The sequence below is a fragment of the Phyllobates terribilis genome, unplaced genomic scaffold, assembly GCF_046119375.1.
Source record: "Phyllobates terribilis strain yellow unplaced genomic scaffold, ASM4611937v1 Scaffold_15__1_contigs__length_34870131, whole genome shotgun sequence".
Taxonomy (NCBI): domain Eukaryota; kingdom Metazoa; phylum Chordata; class Amphibia; order Anura; family Dendrobatidae; genus Phyllobates; species Phyllobates terribilis.
The window spans coordinates 21,484,321-21,498,995 of NW_027362775.1; positions in this window are offsets into that span (position 1 = coordinate 21,484,321).

Consider the following 14,675-nt stretch of genomic DNA (forward strand, 5'->3'; position numbering starts at 1 on the left):
ATTGTTCTCGGAATTCCGCTGACTTTTAAAAATGCTTTGGAACTCTTCCATTGTTCTCGGAATTATGCTGAAGTTTAAAAATGCTTCGGAACTCTTCCATTGTTCTCAGAATTTCGCTGACATTTAAAAATTCTTCGGAACTCTTCCATTGTTCTCGGAATTCCGCTGATGTTTAAAAATGCTTCGGAACTCTTCCATTGTTCTCGGAATTCCGCTGATATTTAAAAATGCTTTGGAACTCTTCCATTGTTCTCGGAATTATGCTGAAGTTTAAAAATGCTTCGGAACTCTTCCATTGTTCTCAGAATTTCGCTGACATTTAAAAATTCTTCGGAACTCTTCCATTGTTCTCGGAATTCCGCTGATGTTTAAAAATGCTTCGGAACTCTTCGATTGTTCTGGAATTCCGCTGATGTTTAAAAATGCTTCACAACTCTTCCATTGTTCTCGGTATGTTGCTGACTTTTAAAAATGCTTCGGAACTCTTCCATTGTTCTCGGAATTCCGCTGAGGTTTAAAAATGCTTCGGAACTCTTCCATTGTTCTCGGAATTCCGCTGACGTTTAAAAATGCTTCACAACTCTTCCATTGTTCTCGGAATTCCGCTGACTTTTAAAAATTCTTCGGAACTCTTCCATTGTTCTCGGAATTCCGCTGATGTTTAAAAATGCTTCGGAACTCTTCCATTTTTCTCGGAATTCTGCTGAAGTTTAAAAATGCTTCAGAACTCTTCCATTGTTTTCAGAATTCCGCAGACATTTAAAAATGCTTTGGAACTCTTCCATTGTTCTTGGAATTCCGCTGACATTTAAAAATGCTTCGGAACTCTTCCATTGTTCTAGGAATTCCGCTGACTTTTAAAAATGCTTCGGAACTCTTCCATTGTTCTCGGAATTCCGCTGAAGTTTAAATATTCTTCGGAACTCTTCCATTGTTCTCGGAATTATGCTGAAGATTAAAAATGCTTCGGAAGTCTTCCATTGCTCTCAGAATTCCGCTGACGTTTAAAAATGCTTCACAACTCTTCCATTGTTCTCGGAATTCCGCTGACTTTTAAAAAATGCTTTGGAACTCTTCCATTGTTCTCGGAATTATGCTGAAGTTTAAAAATGCTTCGGAACTCTTCCATTGTTCTCAGAATTCCGCTGACATTTAAAAATGCTTCGGAACTCTTCCATTGTTCTCGGAATTCCGCTGATGTTTAAAAATGCTTCGGAACTCTTCCATTGTTCTCGGAATTCCGCTGAAGTTTAAAAATGCTTCGGAACTCTTCCATTGTTGTAGGAATTCTGCTGAAGTTTAAAAATGCATCGGAACTCTTCCATTGTTCTCGGAATTCGGGTGAAGTTTAAAAATGCTTCGGAACTCTTCCATTGTTCTCGGATTTCCGCTGACGTTTAAAAATGCTTCACAACTCTTCTATTGTTCTCGGTATTCCGCTGAAGTTTAAATTTGCTTCGGAACTCTTCCATTGTTCTCGTAATTCCGTTGAAGTTTAAAAATGCTTCGGAACTCTTCCATTGTTCTCGTAATTCCGCTGAAGTTTAAAAATGCTTCGGAACTCTTCCATTGTTCTCGGAATTCCGCTGACATTTAAAAATGCTTCGGAACTCTTCGATTGTTCTGGAATTCCGCTGATGTTTAAAAATGCTTCACAACTCTTCCATTGTTCTCGGTATGTTGCTGACTTTTAAAAATGCTTCGGAACTCTTCCATTGTTCTCGGAATTCCGCTGAGGTTTAAAAATGCTTCTGAACTCTTCCATTGTTCTCGGAATTCCGCTGACGTTTAAAAATGCTTCACAACTCTTCCATTGTTCTCGGAATTCCGCTGACTTTTAAAAATGCTTCGGAACTCTTCGATTGTTCTCCAAATTCCGCTGACCTTTAAAAATGCTTCACAACTCTTCCATTGTTCTCAGAATTCCGCTGACGTTTAAAAATGCTTCAGAAATCTTCCATTGTTTTCAAAATTCCGCTAACGTTTAAAAATGCTTCAGAACTCTTCCATTGTTCTCGGAATTCCGCTGATGTTTAAAAATGCTTCGGAACTCTTCCATTGTTCTCGGAATTCCGCTGACGCTTAAAAATGCTTCACAACTCTTCTGTTGTTCTCGGAATTCCGCTGACTTTTAAAAACACTTCGGAACTCTTCCATTTTTCTCGGAATTCTGCTGAAGTTTAAAAATGCTTCAGAACTCTTCCATTGTTTTCAGAATTCCGCAGACATTTAAAAATGCTTTGGAACTCTTCCATTGTTCTTGGAATTCCGCTGACATTTAAAAATGCTTCAGAACTCTTCCATTGTTCTAGGAATTCCGCTGACTTTTAAAAATGCTTCGGAACTCTTCCATTGTTCTCGGAATTCCGCTGAAGTTTAAATATTCTTCGGAACTCTTCCATTGTTCTCGGAATTATGCTGAAGATTAAAAATGCTTCGGAAGTCTTCCATTGCTCTCAGAATTCCGCTGACGTTTAAAAATGCTACACAACTCTTCCATTGTTCTCGGAATTCCGCTGACTTTTAAAAATGCTTTGGAACTCTTCCATTGTTCTCGGAATTATACTGAAGTTTAAAAATGCTTCGGAACTCTTCCATTGTTCTCAGAATTCCGCTGACATTTAAAAATGCTTCGGAACTCTTCCATTGTTCTCGGAATTCCGCTGATGTTTAAAAATGCTTCGGAACTCTTCCATTGTTCTCGGAATTCCGCTGAAGTTTAAAAATGCTTCGGAACTCTTCCATTGTTGTAGGAATTCTGCTGAAGTTTAAAAATGCATCGGAACTCTTCCATTGTTCTCGGAATTCGGGTGAAGTTTAAAAATGCTTCGGAACTCTTCCATTGTTCTCGGATTTCCGCTGACGTTTAGAAATGCTTCACAACTCTTCTATTGTTCTCGGTATTCCGCTGAAGTTTAAATTTGCTTCGGAACTCTTCCATTGTTCTCGTAATTCCGTTGAAGTTTAAAAATGCTTCGGAACTCTTCCATTGTTCTCGTAATTCCGCTGAAGTTTAAAAATGCTTCGGAACTCTTCCAGATTTCTCGGAATTCCGCTGACATATAAAAATGCTTCGGAACTCTTCCTTTTTTCTCGGAATTCCGTTGATGTTTAAAAATGCTTCAGAACTCTTCCATTGTTCTCGGAATTCCGCTGAAGTTTACGTATGCTTCGGAACTCTTCCATTGTTCTGGAATTCCGCTGACGTTTAAAAATGCTTCACAACTCTTCCATTGTTCTCGGTATTCCCCTGACTTATAAAAATGCTTCGGAACTCTTCCATTGTTCTCGGAATTCCGCTGAAGTTTAAGTATGCTTCGGAACTCTTACATTGTTCTCGGAATTCTGCTGAAGTTTAAAAATGCTTCAGAACTCTTCCATTGTTCTCAGAATTCCGCTGACATTTAAAAATGCTTCGGAACTCTTCCATTGTTCTCGGAATTCCGCTGACATTTAAAAATGCTTCAGAACTCTTCCATTGTTCTCTGAATTCCGCTGACGTGTAAAAATGCTTCAGAACTCTTCCATTGTTCTCGGAATTCCGCTGACGTTTAAAAATGCTTCACAACTCTTCCATTGTTCTCGGAATTTTGCGGACTTTTAAAAATGCTTCGGAACTCTTCCATTGTTCTCAAAATTCCGCTGAAGTTTAAAAATGCCTCGGAACTCTTCCATTGTTCTCAGAATTCCGCTGATGTTTAAAAATGCTTCGGAAATCTTCCATTGTTTTCAAAATTCCGCTGACGTTTAAAAATGCTTCAGAACTCTTCCATTGTTCTCAGAATTCCGCTGATGTTGAAAAATGCTTCGGAACTCTTCCATTGTTCTTGGAATTCCGCTGACGCTTAAAATTGCTTCACAACTCTTCTATTGTTCTCGGAAATTCCGCTGACTTTAAAAAATGCTTCGGAACTCTTCCATTGTTCTCGGAATTCCGCTGAAGTTTAAGAATGCTTCGGAACTCTTCCAATGTTCTCGGAATTCTGCTGAAGTTTAAAAATGCTTTGGAACTCTTCCATTGTTCTCGGAATTCGGCTGACGCTTAAAAATGCTTCACAACTCTTCTATTGTTCTCGGAATTCCGCTGACTTTTAAAAATGCTTCGGAACTCTTCCATTGTTCTCGGAATTCCGCAGAAGTTTAAGAATGCTTCGGAACTCTTCCATTGTTCCACGGAATTCTGCTGAAGTTTAAAAATGCTTCGGAACTCTTCCATTGTTTTCAGAATTCCGCTGACATTTAAAAATGCTTTGGAACTCTTCCATTGTTCTCAGAATTCTGCAGACATATAAAAATGCTTCGGAACTCTTCCATTGTTCTCGTAATTCCGCTGACATTTAAAAATGCTTCGGAACACTTCCATTGTTCTGGAATTCCACTGACGTTTAAAAATACTGCACAACTCTTCCATTGTTCTCGGTATTCTGCTGACTTTTAAAATTGCTTCGGAACTCTTCCATTGTTCTCGGAATTCCGGTGAAGTTTACGTAGGCTTCGGAGCTCTTCCATTGTTCTCGGAATTCCGCTGACATTTAAAAATGCTTCAGAACTCTTCCATTGTTCTCGGAATTCCGCTGATGTTTAAAAATGCTTCGGAACTCTTACATTGTTCTCGGAATTCCAGTGAAGTTTAAAAATGCTTCGGAACTCTTACATTGTTCTCAGAATTCCGCTGACGCTTAAAATTGCTTCACAACTCTTCTATTGTTCTCGGCATTCCCCTGACTTTTAAAAATGCTTCGGAACTCTTCCATTGTTCTCGGAATTCCGCTGAAGTTTAAAAATGCTTCGGAACTCTTCCATTGTTCTCGTAATTCCGCTGATGTTTAAAAATGCTTCGGAACTCTTCCATTGTTCTCGGAATTCCGCTGACGCTTAAAAATGCTTCACAACTCTTCTATTGTTCTCGGAATTCCGCTGACTTTTAAAAATACTTCGGAACTCTTCCATTTTTCTCGGAATTCTGCTGAAGTTTAAAAATGCTTCAGAACTCTTCCATTGTTTTCAGAATTCCGCTGACATTTAAAAATGCTTTGGAACTCTTCCATTGTTCTTGGAATTCCGCTGACATTTAAAAATGCTTCGGAACTCTTACATTGTTCTAGGAATTCCGCTGACTTTTAAAAATGCTTCGGAACTCTTCCATTGTTCTCGGAATTCCGCTGAAGTTTAAATATTCTTCGGAACTCTTCCATTGTTCTCGGAATTATGCTGAAGATTAAAAATGCTTCGGAAGTCTTCCATTGCTCTCAGAATTCCGCTGACGTTTAAAAATGCTTCACAACTCTTCCATTGTTCTCAGAATTCCGCTGACTTTTAAAAAAGCTTTGGAACTCTTCCATTGTTCTCGGAATTATGCTGAAGTTTAAAAATGCTTCGGAACTCTTCCATTGTTCTCAGAATTCCGCTGACATTTAAAAATGCTTCGGAACTCTTCCATTGTTCTCGGAATTCCGCTGATGTTTAAAAATGCTTCGGAACTCTTCCATTGTTCTCGGAATTCCGCTGAAGTTTAAAAATGCTTCGGAACTCTTCCATTGTTGTAGGAATTCTGCTGAAGTTTAAAAATGCATCGGAACTCTTCCATTGTTCTCGGAATTCGGGTGAAGTTTAAAAATGCTTCGGAACTCTTCCATTGTTCTCGGATTTCCGCTGACGTTTAAAAATGCTTCACAACTCTTCTATAGTTCTCGGTATTCCTCTGAAGTTTAAATTTGCTTCGGAACTCTTCCATTGTTCTCGTAATTCCGTTGAAGTTTAAAAATGCTTCGGAACTCTTCCATTGTTCTCGTAATTCCGCTGAAGTTTAAAAATGCTTCGGAACTCTTCCAGATTTCTCGGAATTCCGCTGACATATAAAAATGCTTCGGAACTCTTCCTTTTTTCTCGGAATTCCGTTGATGTTTAAAAATGCTTCAGAACTCTTCCATTGTTCTCGGAATTCCGCTGAAGTTTACGTATGCTTCGGAACTCTTCCATTGTTCTGGAATTCCGCTGACGTTTAAAAATGCTTCACAACTCTTCCATTGTTCTCGGTATTCCCCTGACTTATAAAAATGCTTCGGAACTCTTCCATTGTTCTCGGAATTCCGCTGAAGTTTAAGTATGCTTCGGAACTCTTACATTGTTCTCGGAATTCTGCTGAAGTTTAAAAATGCTTCAGAACTCTTCCATTGTTCTCAGAATTCCGCTGACATTTAAAAATGCTTCGGAACTCTTCCATTGTTCTCGGAATTCCGCTGACATTTAAAAATGCTTCAGAACTCTTCCATTGTTCTCTGAATTCCGCTGACGTGTAAAAATGCTTCAGAACTCTTCCATTGTTCTCGGAATTCCGCTGACGCTTAAAAATGCTTCACAACTCTTCTATTGTTCTCGGAATTCCGCTGACTTTTAAAAATACTTCGGAACTCTTCCATTTTTCTCGGAATTCTGCTGAAGTTTAAAAATGCTTCAGAACTCTTCCATTGTTTTCAGAATTCCGCTGACATTTAAAAATGCTTTGGAACTCTTCCATTGTTCTTGGAATTCCGCTGACATTTAAAAATGCTTCGGAACTCTTCCATTGTTCTAGGAATTCCGCTGACTTTTAAAAATGCTTCGGAACTCTTCCATTGTTCTCGGAATTCCGCTGAAGTTTAAATATTCTTCGGAACTCTTCCATTGTTCTCGGAATTCCGCTGACATTTAAAAATGCTTCGGAACTCTTCCATTGTTCTCGGAATTCCGCTGACATTTAAAAATGCTTCAGAACTCTTCCATTGTTCTCTGAATTCCGCTGACGTGTAAAAATGCTTCAGAACTCTTCCATTGTTCTCGGAATTCCGCTGACGTTTAAAAATGCTTCACAACTCTTCCATTGTTCTCGGAATTTTGCGGACTTTTAAAAATGCTTCGGAACTCTTCCATTGTTCTCAAAATTCCGCTGAAGTTTAAAAATGCCTCGGAACTCTTCCATTGTTCTCAGAATTCCGCTGATGTTTAAAAATGCTTCGGAAATCTTCCATTGTTTTCAAAATTCCGCTGACGTTTAAAAATGCTTCAGAACTCTTCCATTGTTCTCAGAATTCCGCTGATGTTGAAAAATGCTTCGGAACTCTTCCATTGTTCTTGCAATTCCGCTGACGCTTAAAATTGCTTCACAACTCTTCTATTGTTCTCGGAAATTCCGCTGACTTTAAAAAATGCTTCGGAACTCTTCCATTGTTCTCGGAATTCCGCTGAAGTTTAAGAATGCTTCGGAACTCTTCCAATGTTCTCGGAATTCTGCTGAAGTTTAAAAATGCTTTGGAACTCTTCCATTGTTCTCGGAATTCCGCTGAAGTTTAAGAATGCTTCGGAACTCTTCCAATGTTCTCGGAATTCTGCTGAAGTTTAAAAATGCTTTGGAACTCTTCCATTGTTCTCGGAATTCGGCTGACGCTTAAAAATGCTTCACAACTCTTCTATTGTTCTCGGAATTCCGCTGACTTTCAAAAATGCTTCGGAACTCTTACATTGTTCTCGGAATTCCGCAGAAGTTTAAGAATGCTTCGGAACTCTTCCATTGTTCCACGGAATTCTGCTGAAGTTTAAAAATGCTTCGGAACTCTTCCATTGTTTTCAGAATTCCGCTGACATTTAAAAATGCTTTGGAACTCTTCCATTGTTCTCAGAATTCTGCAGACATATAAAAATGCTTCGGAACTCTTCCATTGTTCTCGTAATTCCGCTGACATTTAAAAATGCTTCGGAACACTTCCATTGTTCTGGAATTCCGCTGACGTTTAAAAATACTTCACAACTCTTTCATTGTTCTCGGAATTCTGCTGAAGTTTAAAAATGCTTCAGAACTCTTCCATTGTTCTCAGAATTCCGCTGACATTTAAAAATGCTTCGGAACTCTTCCATTGTTCTCGGAATTCCGCTGACATTTAAAAATGCTTCAGAACTCTTCCATTGTTCTCGGAATTCCGCTGACGTTTAAAAATGCTTCACAACTCTTCCATTGTTCTCGGAATTTTGCGGACTTTTAAAAATGCTTCGGAACTCTTCCATTGTTCTCAAAATTCCGCTGAAGTTTAAAAATGCCTCGGAACTCTTCCATTGTTCTCAGAATTCCGCTGATGTTTAAAAATGCTTCGGAAATCTTCCATTGTTTTCAAAATTCCGCTGACGTTTAAAAATGCTTCAGAACTCTTCCATTGTTCTCAGAATTCCGCTGATGTTGAAAAATGCTTCGGAACTCTTCCATTGTTCTCGGAATTCCGCTGATGTTTAAAAATGCTTCGGAACTCTTCCATTGTTCTCGGAATTCCGCTGAAGTTTAAAAATGCTTCGGAACTCTTCCATTGTTGTAGGAATTCTGCTGAAGTTTAAAAATGCATCGGAACTCTTCCATTGTTCTCGGAATTCGGGTGAAGTTTAAAAATGCTTCGGAACTCTTCCATTGTTCTCGGATTTCCGCTGACGTTTAAAAATGCTTCACAACTCTTCTATTGTTCTCGGTATTCCGCTGAAGTTTAAATTTGCTTCGGAACTCTTCCATTGTTCTCGTAATTCCGTTGAAGTTTAAAAATGCTTCGGAACTCTTCCATTGTTCTCGTAATTCCGCTGAAGTTTAAAAATGCTTCGGAACTCTTCCATTGTTCTCGGAATTCCGCTGACATTTAAAAATGCTTCGGAACTCTTCGATTGTTCTGGAATTCCGCTGATGTTTAAAAATGCTTCACAACTCTTCCATTGTTCTCGGTATGTTGCTGACTTTTAAAAATGCTTCGGAACTCTTCCATTGTTCTCGGAATTCCGCTGAGGTTTAAAAATGCTTCTGAACTCTTCCATTGTTCTCGGAATTCCGCTGACGTTTAAAAATGCTTCACAACTCTTCCATTGTTCTCGGAATTCCGCTGACTTTTAAAAATGCTTCGGAACTCTTCGATTGTTCTCCAAATTCCGCTGACCTTTAAAAATGCTTCACAACTCTTCCATTGTTCTCAGAATTCCGCTGACGTTTAAAAATGCTTCAGAAATCTTCCATTGTTTTCAAAATTCCGCTAACGTTTAAAAATGCTTCAGAACTCTTCCATTGTTCTCGGAATTCCGCTGATGTTTAAAAATGCTTCGGAACTCTTCCATTGTTCTCGGAATTCCGCTGACGCTTAAAAATGCTTCACAACTCTTCTGTTGTTCTCGGAATTCCGCTGACTTTTAAAAACACTTCGGAACTCTTCCATTTTTCTCGGAATTCTGCTGAAGTTTAAAAATGCTTCAGAACTCTTCCATTGTTTTCAGAATTCCGCAGACATTTAAAAATGCTTTGGAACTCTTCCATTGTTCTTGGAATTCCGCTGACATTTAAAAATGCTTCAGAACTCTTCCATTGTTCTAGGAATTCCGCTGACTTTTAAAAATGCTTCGGAACTCTTCCATTGTTCTCGGAATTCCGCTGAAGTTTAAATATTCTTCGGAACTCTTCCATTGTTCTCGGAATTATGCTGAAGATTAAAAATGCTTCGGAAGTCTTCCATTGCTCTCAGAATTCCGCTGACGTTTAAAAATGCTACACAACTCTTCCATTGTTCTCGGAATTCCGCTGACTTTTAAAAATGCTTTGGAACTCTTCCATTGTTCTCGGAATTATACTGAAGTTTAAAAATGCTTCGGAACTCTTCCATTGTTCTCAGAATTCCGCTGACATTTAAAAATGCTTCGGAACTCTTCCATTGTTCTCGGAATTCCGCTGATGTTTAAAAATGCTTCGGAACTCTTCCATTGTTCTCGGAATTCCGCTGAAGTTTAAAAATGCTTCGGAACTCTTCCATTGTTGTAGGAATTCTGCTGAAGTTTAAAAATGCATCGGAACTCTTCCATTGTTCTCGGAATTCGGGTGAAGTTTAAAAATGCTTCGGAACTCTTCCATTGTTCTCGGATTTCCGCTGACGTTTAGAAATGCTTCACAACTCTTCTATTGTTCTCGGTATTCCGCTGAAGTTTAAATTTGCTTCGGAACTCTTCCATTGTTCTCGTAATTCCGTTGAAGTTTAAAAATGCTTCGGAACTCTTCCATTGTTCTCGTAATTCCGCTGAAGTTTAAAAATGCTTCGGAACTCTTCCAGATTTCTCGGAATTCCGCTGACATATAAAAATGCTTCGGAACTCTTCCTTTTTTCTCGGAATTCCGTTGATGTTTAAAAATGCTTCAGAACTCTTCCATTGTTCTCGGAATTCCGCTGAAGTTTACGTATGCTTCGGAACTCTTCCATTGTTCTGGAATTCCGCTGACGTTTAAAAATGCTTCACAACTCTTCCATTGTTCTCGGTATTCCCCTGACTTATAAAAATGCTTCGGAACTCTTCCATTGTTCTCGGAATTCCGCTGAAGTTTAAGTATGCTTCGGAACTCTTACATTGTTCTCGGAATTCTGCTGAAGTTTAAAAATGCTTCAGAACTCTTCCATTGTTCTCAGAATTCCGCTGACATTTAAAAATGCTTCGGAACTCTTCCATTGTTCTCGGAATTCCGCTGACATTTAAAAATGCTTCAGAACTCTTCCATTGTTCTCTGAATTCCGCTGACGTGTAAAAATGCTTCAGAACTCTTCCATTGTTCTCGGAATTCCGCTGACGTTTAAAAATGCTTCACAACTCTTCCATTGTTCTCGGAATTTTGCGGACTTTTAAAAATGCTTCGGAACTCTTCCATTGTTCTCAAAATTCCGCTGAAGTTTAAAAATGCCTCGGAACTCTTCCATTGTTCTCAGAATTCCGCTGATGTTTAAAAATGCTTCGGAAATCTTCCATTGTTTTCAAAATTCCGCTGACGTTTAAAAATGCTTCAGAACTCTTCCATTGTTCTCAGAATTCCGCTGATGTTGAAAAATGCTTCGGAACTCTTCCATTGTTCTTGGAATTCCGCTGACGCTTAAAATTGCTTCACAACTCTTCTATTGTTCTCGGAAATTCCGCTGACTTTAAAAAATGCTTCGGAACTCTTCCATTGTTCTCGGAATTCCGCTGAAGTTTAAGAATGCTTCGGAACTCTTCCAATGTTCTCGGAATTCTGCTGAAGTTTAAAAATGCTTTGGAACTCTTCCATTGTTCTCGGAATTCGGCTGACGCTTAAAAATGCTTCACAACTCTTCTATTGTTCTCGGAATTCCGCTGACTTTTAAAAATGCTTCGGAACTCTTCCATTGTTCTCGGAATTCCGCAGAAGTTTAAGAATGCTTCGGAACTCTTCCATTGTTCCACGGAATTCTGCTGAAGTTTAAAAATGCTTCGGAACTCTTCCATTGTTTTCAGAATTCCGCTGACATTTAAAAATGCTTTGGAACTCTTCCATTGTTCTCAGAATTCTGCAGACATATAAAAATGCTTCGGAACTCTTCCATTGTTCTCGTAATTCCGCTGACATTTAAAAATGCTTCGGAACACTTCCATTGTTCTGGAATTCCACTGACGTTTAAAAATACTGCACAACTCTTCCATTGTTCTCGGTATTCTGCTGACTTTTAAAATTGCTTCGGAACTCTTCCATTGTTCTCGGAATTCCGGTGAAGTTTACGTAGGCTTCGGAGCTCTTCCATTGTTCTCGGAATTCCGCTGACATTTAAAAATGCTTCAGAACTCTTCCATTGTTCTCGGAATTCCGCTGATGTTTAAAAATGCTTCGGAACTCTTACATTGTTCTCGGAATTCCAGTGAAGTTTAAAAATGCTTCGGAACTCTTACATTGTTCTCAGAATTCCGCTGACGCTTAAAATTGCTTCACAACTCTTCTATTGTTCTCGGCATTGCCCTGACTTTTAAAAATGCTTCGGAACTCTTCCATTGTTCTCGGAATTCCGCTGAAGTTTAAAAATGCTTCGGAACTCTTCCATTGTTCTCGTAATTCCGCTGATGTTTAAAAATGCTTCGGAACTCTTCCATTGTTCTCGGAATTCCGCTGACGCTTAAAAATGCTTCACAACTCTTCTATTGTTCTCGGAATTCCGCTGACTTTTAAAAATACTTCGGAACTCTTCCATTTTTCTCGGAATTCTGCTGAAGTTTAAAAATGCTTCAGAACTCTTCCATTGTTTTCAGAATTCCGCTGACATTTAAAAATGCTTTGGAACTCTTCCATTGTTCTTGGAATTCCGCTGACATTTAAAAATGCTTCGGAACTCTTACATTGTTCTAGGAATTCCGCTGACTTTTAAAAATGCTTCGGAACTCTTCCATTGTTCTCGGAATTCCGCTGAAGTTTAAATATTCTTCGGAACTCTTCCATTGTTCTCGGAATTATGCTGAAGATTAAAAATGCTTCGGAAGTCTTCCATTGCTCTCAGAATTCCGCTGACGTTTAAAAATGCTTCACAACTCTTCCATTGTTCTCAGAATTCCGCTGACTTTTAAAAAAGCTTTGGAACTCTTCCATTGTTCTCGGAATTATGCTGAAGTTTAAAAATGCTTCGGAACTCTTCCATTGTTCTCAGAATTCCGCTGACATTTAAAAATGCTTCGGAACTCTTCCATTGTTCTCGGAATTCCGCTGATGTTTAAAAATGCTTCGGAACTCTTCCATTGTTCTCGGAATTCCGCTGAAGTTTAAAAATGCTTCGGAACTCTTCCATTGTTGTAGGAATTCTGCTGAAGTTTAAAAATGCATCGGAACTCTTCCATTGTTCTCAAAATTCCGCTGAAGTTTAAAAATGCCTCGGAACTCTTCCATTGTTCTCAGAATTCCGCTGATGTTTAAAAATGCTTCGGTAATCTTCCATTGTTTTCAAAATTCCGCTGACGTTTAAAAATGCTTCAGAACTCTTCCATTGTTCTCAGAATTCCGCTGATGTTGAAAAATGCTTCGAAACTCTTCCATTGTTCTTGGAATTCCGCTGACGCTTAAAATTGCTTCACAACTCTTCTATTGTTCTCGGAAATTCCGCTGACTTTAAAAAATGCTTCGGAACTCTTCCATTGTTCTCGGAATTCCGCTGAAGTTTAAGAATGCTTCGGAACTCTTCCAATGTTCTCGGAATTCTGCTGAAGTTTAAAAATGCTTTGGAACTCTTCCATTGTTCTCGGAATTCGGCTGACGCTTAAAAATGCTTCACAACTCTTCTATTGTTCTCGGAATTCCGCTGACTTTTAAAAATACTTCGGAACTCTTCCATTGTTCTCGGAATTCCGCAGAAGTTTAAGAATGCTTCGGAACTCTTCCATTGTTCCACGGAATTCTGCTGAAGTTTAAAAATGCTTCGGAACTCTTCCATTGTTTTCAGAATTCCGCTGACATTTAAAAATGCTTTGGAACTCTTCCATTGTTCTCAGAATTCTGCAGACATATAAAAATGCTTCGGAACACTTCCATTGTTCTGGAATTCCGCTGACGTTTAAAAATACTTCACAACTCTTCCATTGTTCTCGGTATTCTGCTGACTTTTAAAAATGCTTCGGAACTCTTCCATTGTTCTCGGAATTCCGGTGAAGTTTACGTATGCTTCGGAGCTCTTCCATTGTTCTCGGAATTCCGCTGACATTTAAAAATGCTTCAGAACTCTTCCATTGTTCTCGGAATTCCGCTGATGTTTAAAAATGCTTCGGAACTCTTACATTGTTCTCGGAATTCCAGTGAAGTTTAAAAATGCTTCGGAACTCTTACATTGTTCTCAGAATTCCTCTGACGCTTAAAATTGCTTCACAACTCTTCTATTGTTCTCGGCATTGCCCTGACTTTTAAAAATGCTTCGGAACTCTTCCATTGTTCTCGGAATTCCGCTGAAGTTTAAAAATGCTTCGGAACTCTTCCATTGTTCTCGTAATTCCGCTGATGTTTAAAAATGCTTCGGAACTCTTCCATTGTTCTCGGAATTCCGCTGACGCTTAAAAATGCTTCACAACTCTTCTATTGTTCTCGGAATTCCGCTGACTTTTAAAAATACTTCGGAACTCTTCCATTTTTCTCGGAATTCTGCTGAAGTTTAAAAATGCTTCAGAACTCTTCCATTGTTTTCAGAATTCCGCTGACATTTAAAAATGCTTTGGAACTCTTCCATTGTTCTTGGAATTCCGCTGACATTTAAAAATGCTTCAGAACTCTTCCATTGTTCTAGGAATTCCGCTGACTTTTAAAAATGCTTCGGAACTCTTCCATTGTTCTCGGAATTCCGCTGAAGATTAAATATTCTTCGGAACTCTTCCATTGTTCTCGGAATTATGCTGAAGATTAAAAATGCTTCGGAAGTCTTCCATTGCTCTCAGAATTCCGCTGACGTTTAAAAATGCTTCACAACTCTTCCATTGTTCTCGGAATTCCGCTGACTTTTAAAAATGCTTTGGAACTCTTCCATTGTTCTCGGAATTATGCTGAAGTTTAAAAATGCTTCGGAACTCTTCCATTGTTCTCAGAATTTCGCTGACATTTAAAAATTCTTCGGAACTCTTCCATTGTTCTCGGAATTCCGCTGATGTTTAAAAATGCTTCGGAACTCTTCCATTGTTCTCGGAATTCCGCTGATATTTAAAAATGCTTTGGAACTCTTCCATTGTTCTCGGAATTATGCTGAAGTTTAAAAATGCTTCGGAACTCTTCCATTGTTCTCAGAATTTCGCTGACATTTAAAAATTCTTCGGAACTCTTCCATTGTTCTCGGAATTCCGCTGATGTTTAAAAATGCTTCGGAACTCTTCGATTGTTCTGGAATTCCGCTGATGTT